The sequence below is a fragment of the Halichoerus grypus genome, chromosome 9 (assembly GCF_964656455.1).
Source record: "Halichoerus grypus chromosome 9, mHalGry1.hap1.1, whole genome shotgun sequence".
Lineage (NCBI taxonomy): Eukaryota > Metazoa > Chordata > Mammalia > Carnivora > Phocidae > Halichoerus > Halichoerus grypus.
The window spans coordinates 40456455-40474911 of NC_135720.1; the positions used below are offsets into that span (position 1 = coordinate 40456455).

The 18457-nt window shown below is 35.8% G+C and overlaps 1 long non-coding RNA gene and 1 pseudogene across 1 annotated transcript in view; one reads left to right on the forward strand and one right to left on the reverse strand.

Annotated features, from left to right (window-relative positions):
• The window catches only part of LOC118533343 (uncharacterized), a 193447-nt gene that overhangs the window by 138624 nt on the left and 36366 nt on the right, over positions 1–18457 (forward strand). The gene's annotated exons all lie outside the window — the stretch shown is intronic.
• LOC118533336 (large ribosomal subunit protein eL30 pseudogene) lies at positions 12281–12729 on the reverse strand (annotated as a pseudogene).

Consider the following 18457-nt stretch of genomic DNA (forward strand, 5'->3'; position numbering starts at 1 on the left):
AATGCTTTTTCTGCATCTATTAAAGTGATCATATGGTTTTTATCCTTTCTCTTATTGAGGTAATATATCACATTGATTGTTTTGTGACTATTGAATCATCCTTGCATCCCAGGAATAAATTCCACTTGATCGTGTGTGTGTTTTTTTTTTAAATGTATTATTGGATTTGGTTTGCTAATATTTTGTTGAGGATTTTTGCATCTATATTCATGAGAAATATTGACCTGTAGTTCTCTTTTTTTGTGGTGTCTTTATCTGGTTTTGGTATCAGGGCACTACTGGTTTCATAGAATGAATCTGGAAATTTTCCTTCCCCTTGTATTTTTTTTGAATAGTTTGAGAATAAGTTTTAACCCTTCTTTAAATGTTTGTAGTATTCACCTGTGTAGCCATCTGATCCTGAACTTTGTTTTTTGGGAGGCTTTTTTTTTTTTTTTTTTTTAGATTCAGTTTCATTTGAAGCTGGTAATTAGTCTGTTCAAATTTTCTATTTCTTCTTACTTTAGTTTTGGTAGGTTGTATGTTTCTAGGAATTTATCTATTTCTTCTAAGTTGTCCAGTTTGTTGGCACAGAGGTTTTCATAATATTCTGTTACAATTGTTTGTATTTCTATAGTGTTGTTTGTTACTTCTCCTCATTCATTAGTGCTTTTGTTTATTTGATTCCTCTCTCACTCTTTGTCTTTCTTTTTTGAAATGAGTCATGCTAGAGGTTTATCAGTTTTTGTTGATCTTTTCAAAGAAATAGCTCCTGGTTTCATAGATCTGTTCTATTGTTTATTTTAGTTTCTATATTATTTATTTCTGCTCTAATCTTTATTTCCTTCCTTTTGCTGGTTTTAGGTTTTGTTTGTTCTTCTTTTCCTAGCTCCTTTAGGTGTAAGGTTATGTTGTTTATTTGAGATTTTTCTTCCTTCTTGAGGTAGGTCTGTATTGCTATAGATGCAAGACTCATCTATATGCTGCCTCCAAAATACTCTTCTCAGACTGGATGACACCTGCAGATTGAAAGTGAGGGTATGGAGAAACGTTTATCATGCAAATGGATGTCAAATGAAAGGTGGGATGGCAATGCTTATATTGGACAAAATAGACTTTAAAACAGACTGTAACAAGAGACAAAGAAGGACACTATATAACAATAAAGGGGACAATCTAACAAGAGGATATAACAATTGTAAATATTTATGATGAACCGAACATGGGAGCAGCCAAATACATAAAATAGTTAATAACAAACATAAAAGAAATAATCAATAGTAATACAATAATAGTAGGGGACTTTAACACCTCACTTACATCAATGAACAGATCATCCAAACAGAAAATCAACAAGGAAATGGTGGCTTTGAATGACACACTAGACCAGATGGATTTAACAAACGTATTCAGAACTTCTATTCTAAAACAGAATACACATTCTTTTCAGGTGCATGTGGAACATTCTCCTGAATAGATTACATATTAGGCTACAAAACAAGTCTCAACAAATTCAAAATAATGGAAGTCATACCATGCATCTTTCCTGACCACAACACTATCAAACTGGAAATCAGACCAAATACATGGAGTTTAAATAACATGCTACTTAGTAATGAATGGATCAACCAAAAAATCAAAGAAGAAATTAAATATTTTCTATTTCTTAATTTACCGTATTTTCTAAAGTTTCTACAATGAACCACATATTTTTATTGCTGTTGTAAATGTCATTATTCATATATATGTGTATACATATATATGAAATTTATCTATTTTGCCTATTTCTGAAATTAGTCACCATTATTGAACTCTTACTAGTTATTTTTTAAAAGATTTTATTTATTTGAGAGAGCGAGAGATAGCTAAAGATACAGCATGGCAAGGGAGAGAGGGAGAAGCAGGCTCCCCGTTGAGCAGGGAGCCCAACTCAGGGCTGATCCCAGGACCCTGGGATCATGACCTGAGCTGAAGGCAGGGGCTTAACTGACTGAGTCAACCAGGCACCCCGAACTCTTATTAGTTCTTAATTGTACTGATAGTTTCTCAGTTCACTTTTTATTTAGCAGCCCAGGAACATGTTAAATAATAGCTAAAAACCATATATTAGTTTTGACTTTAATATTTCACTATGATAGCCTCATTTTTACATAAATATCATTTATTAAGTTACAGAAACCGTTTTTCAACTTGTATATGCTTATTTGGCATCCTACTTGAATGTCTGCAAGAGTGTCCTACTTGAGTGTCTCCAAGAGACTGTTAATTATTGTGCCGGAGAATGCTCATTCTTCCTGGTATGGTTTCTCCTCATCTTCATCTGCCACCAGGATACACCATCCTCATTTTCACTCTGGGGATTTTATATTTACTATTTGCCTACAAAGTTCTTCTTTCAGATATTCTCTTAGCAAGCTCCTCTGCATCATCCAATTTTCTCTGAGAAGTTTTTTCTCACTTGCCTTCTAAAACAGCTGCTTCTTTATTTGACACTTTTCCCTCATCCTGTTACACTTTTGATCATAGCACTTAGTATTACTTGAAACTGTAGTATATATTCTTTTTTTTAAATGAACTGATTTTTTTATTATGTTATGTTAATCACCATACATTACATCATTAGTTTTTGATGTAGTGTTCCATGATTCATTGTTTGCGTGTAACACCCAGTGCTCCATGCAGTATATGCCCTCTTTAATACCCATCACCAGGCTACCCATCTCCCCACTCCCCTCCTCTCTAGAACCCTCACTTTCTCAGAGTCCATAGTCTCTCATGGTTCGTCTCCCCCTCCGATTTCTCCCCTTCATTTTTCCCTTCCTGCTATCTTTTTTTTTTTTTTTAACATATAATGTATTATTTGTTTCAGAGGTACAGGTCTGTGATTCAACAGTCTTACACAGTTCACAGTGCTCACCATAGCACATACCGTCCCCAATGTCTATCACCCAGCCACCCCATCCCTCCCACCCCCCACCACTCCAGCAACCCTCAGTTTGTTTCCTGAGATTAAGAATTCCTCATATCAGTGAGGTCATATGATACATGTCTTTCTCTGATTGACTTATTTCGCTCAGCATAATACCCTCCGGTTCCATCCGCATTGTTGCAAATGGCAAGATTTCATTCCTTTTGATGGCTGCATAATATTCCATTGAATATATATACCACATCTTCTTTATCCATTCATCTGTCAATGGACATCTTGGCTCTTTCCATAGTTTGGTATTGTGGACATTGCTGCTATAAACATCGGTGTGCACGTACCCCTTCAGATCCCTACATTTGTATCTTTGGGGTAAATACCCAGTAGTGCAATTGCTGGGTCGTAGGGTAGCTCTATTTTCAACTTTTTGAGGAACCTCCATACTGTTTTCCAGAGTGGCTGCACCAGTTTGCATTCCCACCAACAGTGTAGGAGGGTTCCCCTTTCTCAGCATCGCCGCCAACATCTGTCATTTCCTGACTTGTTTATTTTAGCCATTCTGACTGGTGTGAGGTGGTATCTCATTGAGGTTTTGATTTGGATTTCCCTGATGCCGAGCGATGTTGAACACTTTTTCATGTGTCTGTTGGCCATTTGGATGTCTTCTTTGGAAAAATGTCTGTTCATGTCTTCTGCCCATTTCCTGATTGGATCATTTGTTCTTTGGGTGTTGAGTTTGATAAGTTCTTTATAGATTTTGGATATAGCCCTTTATCTGATATGTCATTTTCAAATATTTTCTCCCATTCCGTCGGTTGTCTTTTGGTTTTGTTGACTGTTTCTTTTGCTGTGCAAAAGCTTTTTATCTTGATGAAGTCCCAATAGTTCATTTTTGCCCTTGCTTCCCTTACCTTTGGCGATGTGTCTAGGAAGAAGTTGCTGCGGCTGAGGTCGAAGAGATTGCTGCCTGTGTTCTCCTTTAGGATTTTGATGGACTCCTGTCTCACATTGAGGTCTTTCAACCATTTTGAGTCTATTTTTGTGTGTGGTGTAAGGAAATGGTCCAGTTTCATTCTTCTGCATGTGGCTGTCCAATTTTCCCAACACCATTTGTTGAAGAGACTGTCTTTTTTCCATTGGACATTCTTTCCTGCTTTGTTGAAGATGAGTTGACCATAGAGTTGAGGGTCCATTTCTGGGCTATCTATTCTGTTCCATTGATTTACGTGTCTGTTTTTGTGCCAGTACCATACTGTCTTGATGATTACAGCTTTGTAAAAGAGCTTGAAGTCCGGAATTGTGATGCCACCACCTTTGCTTTTCTTTTTCAACATTCCTCTGGCTATTTGGGGTCTTTTCTGGTCCACACAAATTTTAGGATTATTTGTTCCATTTCTTTGAAAAAAGTGGATGGTATTTTGATAAGGATTGCATTGAATGTGTAGATTGCTCTAGGTAGCATTGACATCTTCACAGTATTTGTTCTTCCAGTCCATGAGCATGGAACGTTTTTCCATTTCTTTGTGTCTTCTTCAATTTCTTTCAAGAGTATTTTAGAGTTTTTTGAGTACAGATCCTTTGCCTCTTTGGTTAGATTTAGATTTATTCCTAGGTATCTTATAGTTTTGGGTGCAATTGTAAATGGGACCAACTCCTTAATTTCTCTTTCTTCTGTCTTGTTGTTGGTGTATAGGAATGCCATTGATTTCTGTGCACTGATTTTATATCCTGCCACTTTACTGAATTCCTGTATGAGTTCTAGCAGTTTTGGGGTGGAGTCTTTTGGGTTTTCCACATAAAGTATCATATCATTTGCAAAGAGTGGGAGTTTGATTTCTTCTTTGCCAATTCGGATGCCTTTTTTTTCTTTTTGTTGTCTGATTGCTGTGGCTAGGACTTCTAATACTATGTTGAGTAGCAGTGGTGATAGTGTATATCCCTGCCGTGTTCCTGACCTTAGGGGGTCATTTTCAATGACAGCCTAGCTGGATATAGTATTCTTGGTTGCATATTTTTCTCATTTAGTGCTCTGAATATATCATGCCAGTCCTTTCTGGCCTGCCAGGTCTCTGTGGATAGGTCTGTTGCCAATCTAATGTTTCTACCATTGTAGGTTACAGATCTCTTCTCCCAAGCCGCTTTCAAGATTTTCTCTTTGTCTCTGAGACTCATAAGTTTTACTATTAGATGTCGGGGTGTTCATCTATTTTTATTGATTTTGAGGCGGGTTCTCTGTGCCTCCTGGAATTTGATGCCTGTTTCCTTCCCTAAATTAGGGAGGTTCTCTGCTATAATTTGCTCCAGTATACCTTCTGCCCCTCTCTCTGTTTCTTCTTCTTCTGGGATCCCAGTTATTCTAATATTGTTTCATCTTATGGTATCACTTATCTCTTGAATTCTGCCCTCGTGATCCAGTAGTTGTTTATTTCTCTTTTTCTCAGCTTCTTTATTTTCCATCATTTGGTCTTCTATATCACTAATTCTCACTTCTGCCTAATTTATCCTAGCAGTTAGAGCCTCCATTTTTGATTGCACCTCATTAATAGGCTTTTTGATTTCGACTTGGTTAGATTTTAGTTCTTCTATTTCTCCAGAAAGTGTTTCTCTAATATCTCCCATGTTTTTTTCAAGCCCAGATAGTATCTTTAAAATCATCATTCTGAACTCTAGTTCCAACATCTTACTAATGTCCATATTGATTAGGTCCCTGGCAGTCGGTACTGCTTCTTGTTCTTTTTTTTTGAGGTGATTTTTTCCATCTTGTCATTTTCTCCAGAGGAGAATAGATGAATGAGAGAACAAAATGCTAACAGGGTAACAATGACCCCAGAAAAAATATACACTAAACAAATCAGAAGAGACCTGAAACTGGGGGAAAAGAAAGGGAAAGAAAGAAACATGAAAAGAAAAAGAAAAAGATAAAAACAAAAAAAGAAACAAACAAAAAAAAAAACCAGAATATGATCAAATATGATCAGGCTGGTGCATAGATCAGTGCCACACACTAGATTTTGGGCGTTTTTTGGTCTGTTAGAAGAAAGTGCCTTCCAAAATTTTAAAGAAAGAAAAACTTATATATGTACAAAAGTAAGGGTAAATACGATGAAGGGATGGAATATGACTGTAAAGATGAAAATTATAAAAGATTTTATAAAAGGAATTGATAAGAAGTTAGTTAAAAAAAGAAAGAGGATTTAAAAAAAAAAGGGGAGAGAATGTGATCAGGCAGGAGACTAGAACAAAGCCATACACTAGAGATTTAGGATATATTTTGGTCTGTTAGAAGAAACTGTATCCCAAAATTTTAAAGAGAGAACAACTTATATATATACATATAAATATATATACCAAAAATAAGGTTAACTCTTATGAAGGGATAGAATATGACTCTAAAAATTAAAAATAAAAAAGATTTTTTAAAAAAAGGGATTGGTAAGGTTTGGTTGAAAAAGGGAAAAAGAAAAATTCAAAAAAAAAAAAGAAAAGAAAGTTAAAAAAAAAACTAACTTTGAAAGACTAAAGAATCATGGGAAAAAAGCCATGAATTCTATGTGCAGTATTCCCCTAGCACTGGAGTTCTGCCGTTCTCATTGATCCGTAAACTTGGTCTTGGCTGGCTGTGCTCGCTGATCTTCTGGGGGAGGGGCCTGTTGCCATGGTTCTCAGATGTCTTTGCTGGAGGCAGAATTGCCCCGCCCTTGCCAGGGCCAGGTTAAGTAATCTGCTCAGTTTTGCTCCCGGGGGGAGCTTTTGTTCCCTGCAAGCTTTCCTATAGCTTTGGAGGATGAGAGTGAAAATGGCAGCCTCCCAATCTCTGCCCTCTGGAGGAGCTGAGAATTCAGGGCCCCACTCCTCAGTGCACCCCCAGAGAAAAACAGTCAGTCACTCCCGTCTCCCCGGTCTCTGGCTGCACTCCGTGCTCACCTGGCCTGTGACCGAGCATTTCTATCTCTGGCACCCGACTCACTGTGGAGTCTCCAAACCCAGCAGATCCCTGCAGTGCGCTCCCAAGCCGCTCCTCCCGGGGGAGGAAGGGGAGTCTCCCCGGATCTGCCACTTGTTGGGTCCCTGCTGGAAGAGCAGTGGCCCGACTATGCCATGGATCATGGTTTATGGCAACCCGGAGCTGAGAGCCCGCTCCTCTGCTCCGTCTCTGCGAGCTGGCTTCCCCGCTCTGATACCTGGGAGCTCTGCCGCACTCAGGCACCCCGTCTTTCTGTGCCCCCGAGGGTCCTGAGACCACACTGTCCTGCGAGGGTTCCACCCCTCCGCTTAGCCTCTGGAGCAACGTCCCTCAGTGGAGCCGACTTATAAAATTTCCAACTTTGGGCTCTGTTGCTCTATCAATTGCGGGTAGCGGCTGATGGAGGCCCCCTCCCCCACCATTTATTTTCCTGAATATCACCTGGGATTCACTTCTCTGCACATCCTACCTTCCAGAAAGTGGTCGCTTTTCTGTTCAGAGAGTTGCTGCTATTCTTTTCTTCGATCTCCTGTTGAGTTCGTAGGTGTTCAGAATGGTTTGATCCCTATCTAGCTGAATTCCTGGGACCAGACGAAATTTAGGTCTCCTACTCCTCTGCCATCTTTCTCCTCCCCCGGGTCATTTTTTTCTAATGATTGTTTTTAAATATTGAGAGGATTGCTGCATAGGATAAAGAGTACATTAATTTTGTTATATTCAAATGGCAGAACTAAGACTAATGGGCAGAGCTATTAAGAAAGGAAGAGTTAGAAATCCAGTGTAAGGAAGAACTTTAGAACAATTAGAGCTGTTCAAAAATAGAATAACCCACTTTTTTAGGTAATGAACTCCCTCTTATTGATAGTGTCAGACAGAGATAGAAGGGACGTATATCAGGGATACTTTCAGTAAAATTTCTAAACTGGTTAGGGTTTGTGAAAAAGTGATTTCTAAGGTTTTGCTTTGTTTTTTTTTTTTCCTCCGAAAAAGCCCTCTTGAAGTAGGTCACCAAAAATATTTTTAGAAGGGAGAAAACACTACCTTGGAGATAGAAAACTTTAAATCTCTGTCAGACTAAAGAGGCACAAGGACTTTGTAGCCAAATAAGCATTTTGAGAAATCTCAGCCCTGTCAATGAAATAAAATTTCTCTAGAACCCCATTTAATTAGAATATTAGGATCAGGCGATTTTTTTCTCTGAGAATAATGGAGATGTACTCCCTCTTCTTGTCCTTTCGTAGTATTCCAGAATGTTTGTCCAAAGAATAGCTGTTTACAAAAATTAGCATATTGCTTTTTTGTCCCTTGTAAATTAGCATCCCTAAGTGGCTAAAAGATTTTTCCAGGCTTCCAAGGGCCTCTATAGAATTCATCAGAGTAACTCAAGCTGAATACATTTTTTTGCTTACACGAATTTGTTGCTAAGCAGAAAATTTGGTACATCTAGTTATGTAATGCCACTTATCCTTCTCCCTAGGAAACGCCCCAATTTTCACCATGTTAGCCCCAAACTCAGCCAAAGCATACTTTGTGCTTCTTCCTGGATACTGGGCAACAGGGTAGTCTATGGGATGAAAAAAAAAAAAAGGGGGGGTTCATTACCTCTGTCATAAGAACACTGAACTTAAATAAAAGTCCTCTAAAAATAAGTAGTTTCTATCATGAAGTATTTAATGGTGCCAGTTTTAAATGTCTTATTCTAAAGAACATGTAGTATATTTTCTGCTGATAAAACTTACATTCAAGACCTCAGAATACTTAGAAATGGATCTCAAACAAGATTCTTAAACTATCACTATACCAACTTTGCTACAAATGTAGGTCCTTCATATTCTGTGACAAGCTTAATAGAATATGTATTTATGATCTGCTTAGCCGTCGATTTTGGGTCTAGAAGAGACACCTCCAGGTGGGGGTACTTCACCCATGAGAGGCTACAGGTCATTACTTAGCTCACTCCTGCCTTCTTACAGCATAATAATGGTAGCATTACATATATCCTTCATCTCTTTCTGTTGGTGCTCTCATCTTCTTACTCAGCAGTCTGATTCTTCACCAGCCAATTGGATTAGAATGTTCTTTTTGTCTTTGTTACTGATCATAACAGCAGTTTCTCATTTCTAACGTGGTCTTATTGTAGAAGGATCTGTGTAAGTTCTTGAAGACACCTTGAACTCCCTGCTTTGTATTTCTTAGCTTCTTGAACCATGTGTTAATATCTTCGTTTGTTAAAGATTATTTTAATATTGTCATTTTGTCTGTACTTTTCACAGCAGTACATGTGAAATATACTTTTCACATTTTAAGAATGCTATTAGGATTAATATCAAATTAATTTGCATGTCCATGAACTCAAGTTTGTCAACAAGTTCTTATCCGTTGTTATTGCCTTCTTGCATTCATAAATTTGAACAAAGACATTAGGCTGGTTAACTTAGTAAGTAATATATATTTGTGTGTATTGGGGGTGGTAGGGGATTGGTATTTTATGCCTAATCGTGGCAGTTATTAATTTGCCATCAACTCCATTATCAGAGAGCATTAAGTAAATGTGACATCCAAGAGGAACAAATCCTTTATATTTTCCGATTTATAGTCATACAAACCAGACAGAAATCTGTATGCTATAATAAAGAGATTGAAAGGAATTTATGATCTAGTTTGATTTACTGCCATTAAGAAAAATCCTGTAGGTATTTCTGAATTCAGAGGATAAAGTCAGTACCACCAAAAAGTTGATGTCAGAGCTGTGTCTCCTCTCATTTGGAATGTCCAACGACCTTTTCCATTGGTTCCAGGATGGATGGGGGTATACAAGACAATTCCTTCATGAAACAAGTCAATTTATATTGGAATGAATGTTGGGAAAGACTAATTTGCATGCAAAATGTATAAACTTTGTGGAGGTAAAGTTACTCTTGTTGTTCCTGATGTCCTTTGGGTGTTGAACTTGAAACCTGACTGAGCTTGAACTTGGCAATCAAATGGTTGAACTTTGATTTGTCAAATTCTTCTCCACCAAAATGGGTCTCTTCAGGTTTAGACTTCACTTTGAAGATTCCATTTTCAATAGGGAACCAGGTGATATCAATAAAGTGAAATTATTATTTGACTCTTTACAGCAATATTCTTGTCCAAGTAATAAGAAATGCCAGGAGGAATTGGCTCTTTCCTGATTCAAGGTCTTATTAAATAAAAGACACTTTCTTTTCTCTATGGAGGAAAAAAGAACAATTTTGGTATAAATCCTAAGTAACAAGGAGACATGATTCAATATTTAAAATAGAATGAATGATATAAAATTTTAAATTGTGAAGAATTAGTGTATTCTTTTTTATGGTCTATTTTTGAGCCTCCCAGTGTTTAATGTCATACAATTAAATAGTTTTTCAGGCTTTCCCTTTATTATCCACATTTGGATTAATGAGGATAATCCAAATCAGTATTTACATTTGGATACTGATCTAGTTCTTTGTTTTCTAGTTCTGAATTTTCCTATATACAGGTCCAATGTCTTAGTAATAAGAAATAAAATGTTTAGTGGAAACTCAATTGAAGGTCATTTTGTCTTGTTCCATTTTAGCAGAACCACAAAATACCACACTTGGTGAGATTTGACTTTCCATATAATTTTCTACCCAATGATATAATTTCTTTATAATTTCCTTCTTTTCTGAGCCAGTTTCCTTATTAGCAAAATGTCTATTTGGCAGTAATATATTTGTTCTTTTAAAAATGTGGGAAAAAAATCTCTACCCACATTTTAATTATCAGCGGATTTAGTACATAATGTATTAACAAATGGCTGATGAGTTTGCAGTTTTGGTTTTGTTTGACTCACCTACTTTTTGTCCAACTAAGAGATCTTAGCAGGTGTGGGGAAATGTACTAGGTGTTGAAGGACATGCAGATAGAGAAAGGAAAAAATATCAAAAGCAAGGACAATAGGTGATAATCACTTAAATTCTTCATGGTGGTGATTTACCACATCCTGAAAGCTGGGCCCTTCAATTTTTTTCCTTTCTTTGTGGAAATTGTGAGGAAAGAAAGAATATAATATGCCAAAAATATGTCAAAAAATGAGATGAAAACAGAAAGTAATGAAACAAACTAATTTCATTCTCTATATGAAACGATAAAGGAAGAGGGGTCTTCTCATTTTGTCCAAATGTCATCTTCTGTTATTTCCTTTTGGGTGTTTTTTTCAAGGAAATCTATCTGTCTATATATATATACCTATATATATATTTTTGCTCTGGATTTCTTTGTAGCTATGAGTATTATAGTTAAAATTTTTGATACTTACTAAGAATTATCAATGGCAACAATATTTGAGTAGCAGAAATTATAGGCAGTAAACAATGAACTGATATGAGAAAAGTTATGAAAAATGTTTCACACATATGTAAATTATTGCATCTTCATCTATTATTAATAATGTTAAATACATTTTGTCATTTACTTGAGTGTTAGGATTTTTTTTCATGTTAAGGCTTTATAATTAAAGGAATTTCTAAGGTCTTCAGTCTTTCTTTCATTTTATTAAATATTAAAATTACACTTTTTTGGATGCAACTTTATTTACTACTTAGCTGATGCAATGCTTAAACCTGAATTTTATTCACCAAGGTACAAGTGAGGATAAAAAAATTCTTCCTCATGTTTAACTGGTTTTTGTACTGTCTTGAAATATGCATGCTACATTTCTGGCATTTAATAGTTGCTACATAGCTTGATAACTATTTTTTACAGAAATCTGACTTATTTCTTCTCAAAGAAGATTGTGTTTTTGAAATACTATGAACATTTGAAACCTTGAGATAAGATTACACATGAATAGAAATAATAGTAAAATACAGAGAAGCAATGACACAGTAATACAGAAAAAATTACATTAAAAAAAGAAAAAATACATTTAGCTTTGGATTATGTCCTATGCTTAGAGTTGAACAGCATCATAATTGATATTCTATGAACTAAAGTAATTCCAACAAAATAATGGGTGAGACACAGAAGATTGTCTCAAGATGTATTAGAAAGCAACTTAATTTTTAATTCAGTGTCTTATTATCTATAATTTTATGGGGAATGCTCAAATTGGTTGCTTTTATCACCTTAATTAATATAAAACATTGGCTATTTGCTTTCTCATCTCATCTCATATCGTATTGTGTTTCTCTGGGACTGGAAAAATAAATGAATAAGTGAGATATTATAATTTTTAAAACATGTAGTTTAGCAACTGAACAGCTGGCTAAATGTAGACAAGTAAATACAGTTGAGGATAATGGTTCAATAAGAACCATTACAAAGAAGAGAGGTGATTACCTAGCAGGAAAAACTTAGAATATATAGCACAGAGACCTGGATTTACCCATGGATTTACAACTAATATCTTTTTTTCTTTTTCTTTTTTTTTAAACAAGCTGTGGCCAGTTTTATTAAAGAAAAATTTTATGTGATTTACTTTTCACCAGTCTGTTCTGGCATGTTTCGAATGATATCAGAATCACCTGGATCAATGATAGCCTGTGTGTGTACTCTGTAGTATTTCCCCACATGCTGTGCCCAATTCAATATTATTGCCACTGTAGTGATGGACACCAGTTTTGGCCAACATGGCATAGTATTCTATCTCAGATTTCCTCAAGGCTGGGCAGTTGTTGGCGAGGATGACCAGTTTCACTTTGCCATGTCTAATCATTTTCAGAGTCTGCTTGTACCCTAGCACGTACTTTCCACTTTTCATAACAAGCTGGAGCCTGGAGTTGATGGACTCCAGCGACTTTTTTGTCTTCTTTGTGGCCACCATCTTCCTGCCTTAGATGCGGGATGGCCCCAACCAAAACCAGCCGCCAAAATGGCCAGGAGAGAGAAAGGTAGTATCTTTTTTTCAATTAGCCTCTCCGAGTCTTAGTTTTCCTATCTACAAAATGTGGCTTAGAATTTCTGTTACTTCAAGTGTTTTTAAAAGGAGGTAGTACATAAGCTACAGTGCAACAGCCATAATAACAAGATAACCTTTTCCATAGATAGCTTACTGGATTGTTGAATGAATCAAGTTTAACAGTATAGAGCTTTATAAACTGTAAAGCAATAAACAAATACTATTTTTAACAACAAAAAAAGGTAACTGAGGAGTGCTGAGAGAGCACACAGACTGTAGGTTTGGACTGTAATCTCTGGTAAAGAGAATCATGACTCTAAAGCTTGTTGAAGTACTATGAAGAGAGTATGGTGAGAGAATGAGGGACCTGTTCAGATAAGACAGGGTTGGGTATAATGGGATACCATTTTGTAGGGTTAGTCCTTGATTTATACCAGCATAATCATGTACCTTAAATATTGCAGATTGCTTGCATAAACATGATTTAATTTAATTTGCTCAGTCTTTGCAAGGTGGATATGTTATAACCCAAATGACAGGTGAAGAGACTGAGAGACCCAGTGGTTAAATGCCTTAACCAAGGCTACAAAGCTAAGAAATGTCAAGGCTAGCATCAGATCCTTAGATTTTATCTTCTAAGGTAGTGTGGTTTTTGCCACATTGTCAGTAATGGTTTAGATATTGGATGATAAAGTAATGAATATGGAAAAAAATTTAAAATGCCTGGACCAAATATCTCTTTTTTGAATACATCATTTTCTGCCAAGAGAGCACTGAAGCCAGGAAACTCCTCCCACGGTGGGAATTAGAGGAAGAAGCCACTTGAATCACATCTCAAACATTCAGCCCAATGAAAGCAACCTTCAAGAGCTGACAAGTAACCACAGTTTTGAGAGTCCATGCAAGTAAGCCAATATATCATGGTATTTATTAAATGTCCCATTAAAACGACATTGAGATCTAGCCCTTTGCCTAAATGATTCCAGAGTTGCCAAATTTAAAAAATGATAAAGAGGGTAACAAATAACCAAATACCCAGAACATCTAGGAAGAACAGGAAAAGGGGTGGACCATTCTTTCCCTGAAAAAACTGTGCTATATTTACATTGTTAAATCCTGTTAGGGAAATATTATGAAGAAAATTTTTAGATAATGACAGATTTCAAGTTTTCTATTTTAGGAAATATTTAATGCCATAAAATCATGGTTTAACAGAATAATTTGAATACCTTTGGGCAGTGTTGTATGTGCTTTGACCTGCATATTAAAATACTTGTATTCAAGGGGTGCCTGAGTGGCTTAGTTGGGTAAGCGTCTGACTCTTGGTTTCAGCTCAGGTCTTGATCTCAGGGTTGTGAGAGCGAGCCCTGAATTGGGCTCTGCACTGAATATGGAGTCTGCTTAAGATTCTCTCTCTCCCTCTCCCTCTGCCCCTACCCTCTGCTTGAGATCTCACTCTCTCAAAAATAAATAAGATAAAACACTTGTATTTGAAAGGTTTAGATTTATTTTATACTTTTTTATTTTTTCCCTTTTCATGTTTTTTTATCTGTAGATGTTATTGAATATTGATTTGCCATGTTTTAGTAAATATTAAGTACATTAGTTTTTTTTTTTAAGTACATTAGTTTGTCACATTGAAAATTTATATTAGATGTTTATATAAAATAATAAATCACTTATCTAGTGTAGAAAATAATTTCAGTTAAATACGTTTGTGAAATAAATGATGGTGGCTAGAAGATGATTTATGTCTGTAGGCTCTGCTTCTTATGCTAGCATTTGGCAGACAGTATAATCTCAAAAATGTTATTTGAATGATTAACAAATAAATGAGGATTATCTCTGAATCATAGTTTTCTCTTATATAGAAGGAAGGTAAAAATACCTATGATAGTGCTGTTTTTAATGAGGAAATTTATACATAATTCTTATAGTAGTGCCTGAAATACAACAGCTGCTTAAAAATGGTAGGGGTTATATGAACATCAATTTCTTCTCACACTTCCTGATTTTTTTTTCCTTTTTGATTCATTTTAGATGGAAATCTTTCTAGACGACTATTCACACTTTTCTTAAATTGAAAGTATCTAAAGTAATTTTTGTGTATAAGACTAAAGCATATGATAATAACATTTATTGAGTTTTACCATGTTATAAGACTCATAGTCATTATTATTCTATTCTTAAATATGGGGAAACAAAAGCTCAAATAGGAAAAAACAGCATCTGCAAAGCCATGTGGTCATTAAATGGAGGAGCTGGGGTTTGAACCTAAGCATTTGGACCACCTAATTCCCATACTTAGTCCTAATGCCATAATGCCATGGTTATGTATTTCAAGTCTCATATTGCTTGTTTGTCATACGCTGAATATTCTAAATATATGCATACTGTTGTGCATTTACAAGTTCAGGCTATTGTTCTTGATAATTTTTCAGTTTTATGATTTTATTGATTGGCTCCTTAAGTCATTTTTCCCTTCATAGTTCAGGAGAGTTCTTTCATTTCACTGCACTTATATTCTGTAGGTTGAGAAATAATATAACCACATTTTTAAGAATTTTGGTAAAACAAAGGTAAATATGCCTGAGGAATGTTTCTCTCACTAAAAGTTGTAATATTTAGGTTCTGAGCTTCTGAGACAAACTTATTAATCCAACAAATACTTATTAAGTGTTTGGCATTAGGTGGCATATAAAAATGGGAGACCTTACTTCATAGACCTTATCATCAAGTCATACAACATAAATATTATAAGCAGATAAAAAGCTACAAAATGGGTTGTGTGTTTAAATCAGGGAATACTCATTTTTGAGTGGAAGAGGAGATAATATAAAATTTATGAGCACATTTGGAACAGAGTCAATATCAGTAAATACTCTTTAAGTTGAATTGAATAGAGGAGGTAGCATTTTTTCCCCAAGATCTTAAAGGTCTTAATGAATATAAAGAGCAGATAATAAAGGGTAGAAAATACATAGACAAAAATTAAACATTAGGAAACCTTATGTTCTGAATGTCTTCTGAATAAGTATGTTTTAACTCAATTCCTGAGTTGGGAATATAGAGGTAAAATGAGTTGTTTCTGTCTGTACCCCCCACCTTACCCAACACCTGCCCCATTTCATGCTCTCCTGAAATTGACTAGTAGCTATTTCTGTAGTATTTAGTAGTGTGGCAGATTGTATTTTCCAAAGATGGCTGCAACATTATTTCCCATCACATACGCTCTTTAGCAAGGCAACAGTGGAACACATTTCTGGGCAGCAGAAGGCCGATGGACATGAAGGGATGACTAAACAGAACAAAAAAAAACTATGGTCCAGAGCACTCTATGTCAGGGCTGCAAGGGAGGAAGAAGCTAATCTTCTAGTTAAAAACTTGGGGGTGAGGAGTGGAGTTGAAATCAGAGCCATTGAGGATATTTTCTTGGAGCTGTTCTTCTGGTCCTGCCCCTTCCACCTGCCCGTGCCTATGTGCTAATGACAGTAAGTTGGGATTTACCCACGTGCAAAAAAATACAGCAAAGGGCTTTCTCTAGAGCAATTGAACAGATTTTCTGAGGAACCACTGAGTTTGCCTGAGGTAGATTTTGGTGTCTAGATTAAAACCCTGTTTATGTTGATATCTGGGGACCCAAGCTTCCAGGCAGACTTCTCATCTGGACTCTCCAATTTGAAATGTCCCCTTTGACAGGCTCTGCCTAGTGACTGAGAGCTCTTTCTTCCTTCCCTTTAAAAATAGATGTATAAATTCAGCAGCAAAGGAAGCCATTCAGCTACTTTGAATCATCAGTCTATTCACTCATTATTTAAAATAAAGAGACATGTAGAGATCATTAGGCATGTGAGTAAAACCAGCAGCATGTAAGAGAAAGATCATAATTAACAAAACAAGACCCAGAGCAAGCAGAGATAATTTGGGGAACAGAAGAGAATATTAAAATTTATAATTTTTATTTTTAGAGAAATTCAGAAGTTATATTTATATAACTAGGAGAAAAATAATAAAAAAGAATGATTAGAGAAAACAGAAGGAGCTTCTGGAAATTTAAAAAACAGAAAGATTGCCAAAATACGGTTTAATGAAGAGCTAGAAGACAAAATTGGTGAAGTCTTCCAATATATATGAAGAAAACAAAGAGGAAATTAAAAAAAAAAAAGATAAGAGAAATAGAGGATTACTCCAAAAGGTCCAGTGTCTGAACATCTTACTAGATAGGAGTCCCAGAAGAGAATAAAAACGTGAAAGGGAGAAAATGATCCAAAAATAATATAATGAAATTTCCCAGAGCTGAACAAACAAAATGTCTTCTGACTGGAAATTCTAACCCTAGCCTGGCCAGGATACATGAAAATTACATCATCATGAACTTTCCACACAGAAAGAATAAATACAAAATTCCAAAATTTACCAGATAGATAATGAGGAGAAAGAATAGAAGGAGAAAATAGAGGCCAAACAAGGAGAATGAGGACCTCTGCTTTGAGTCAGTGGGGGTGGTGGAGGGATGCTTCTAAAGTTCTGAGGGGAAAAGATTTTGAGTTTATGATTCTATACTCAGCCAAAATTGTCAACTCAGTGTGAAAGCTAAATAGAAATATTTTCAGACATATAAAGATTGAGAAGGCTTACTGTTTATGCACTTCTTCTTGAGAAGTTTTTTAGGATGTTATTCTAGTAAGTTGTGGGAGAAAACCATGAAAGTGGAAGTTCTAAGATCCAAGAGAATTGAACTCAGGAACCAGGGAAAGGGAAGTGTTTGCATGTAAGCTGGGCAGCCAATCTAGAGCACAACTAGTTCAGGTTGGAGAAGGGGACTGGTGGGCTCAGGGACAGTCTGTCTCCAAAAAAAAATAAAATAAAAAGAGTTTCCATGCTGTGTATTACCAGATTTTAAAATAATGGAAAATTCTAGAATATTGTGAATACAGATTATTTTTTCACCAAGAGGGAAAAGAGCTGAAATTCTGGGAGAAAAAAAATTGTATGAGTTTGTCATGTTTAAAATACAAAGTAAACTAGAATATGACAGAGTATTAGAAAAGAAAATACACTTGATTTTGATGCTAGCAACATTCCTCTTTGAATGGCACAGGGGTTACGGTACTGGACCTGTGAAGAAGTAGTATAATTCTAGTATGCTATTTGGTTTTGAAATTTAAATGACTTTATAGACAGCAAAAAAGCAACACATGTGAGTGTTCAACAGTTAGAATAAGCTAATGGACAAACATATGGACCATTTTTCACTCATCTTTACACCACCCATGTGTAAATGACACATGACATGTTACATGACAGAAGTCCAATATATATTTATCAAACTGACTCTTAGCAGTGTCATTATTTCCAAAATGAAAAAAATCAAATTTATCGAAAAAGGCATTTTTGTTTAAACAAGTTTTTATATAGAGAAAATCTTAAAGTGATCTTAAAACATAAATAACACCACTCCAGATATAAAACATTTCAGTGATTTCTGGTTACACTTAGAATAAGTTCTAAAACTTCTACATAAGACCCAATATGACTGACCTTTTTTTCAACTCTTAATTTTAGGGTTTTACACCCCATTCTCAGCATTTCTGCTACCTGAAGGAGATTCCTTACCATTATCATTCATCCCCACCACCCTTCAACATTATTCTCTATTTCAGCTCAATGTTTGTTGCATCATTCATTCTACTCATTTCAG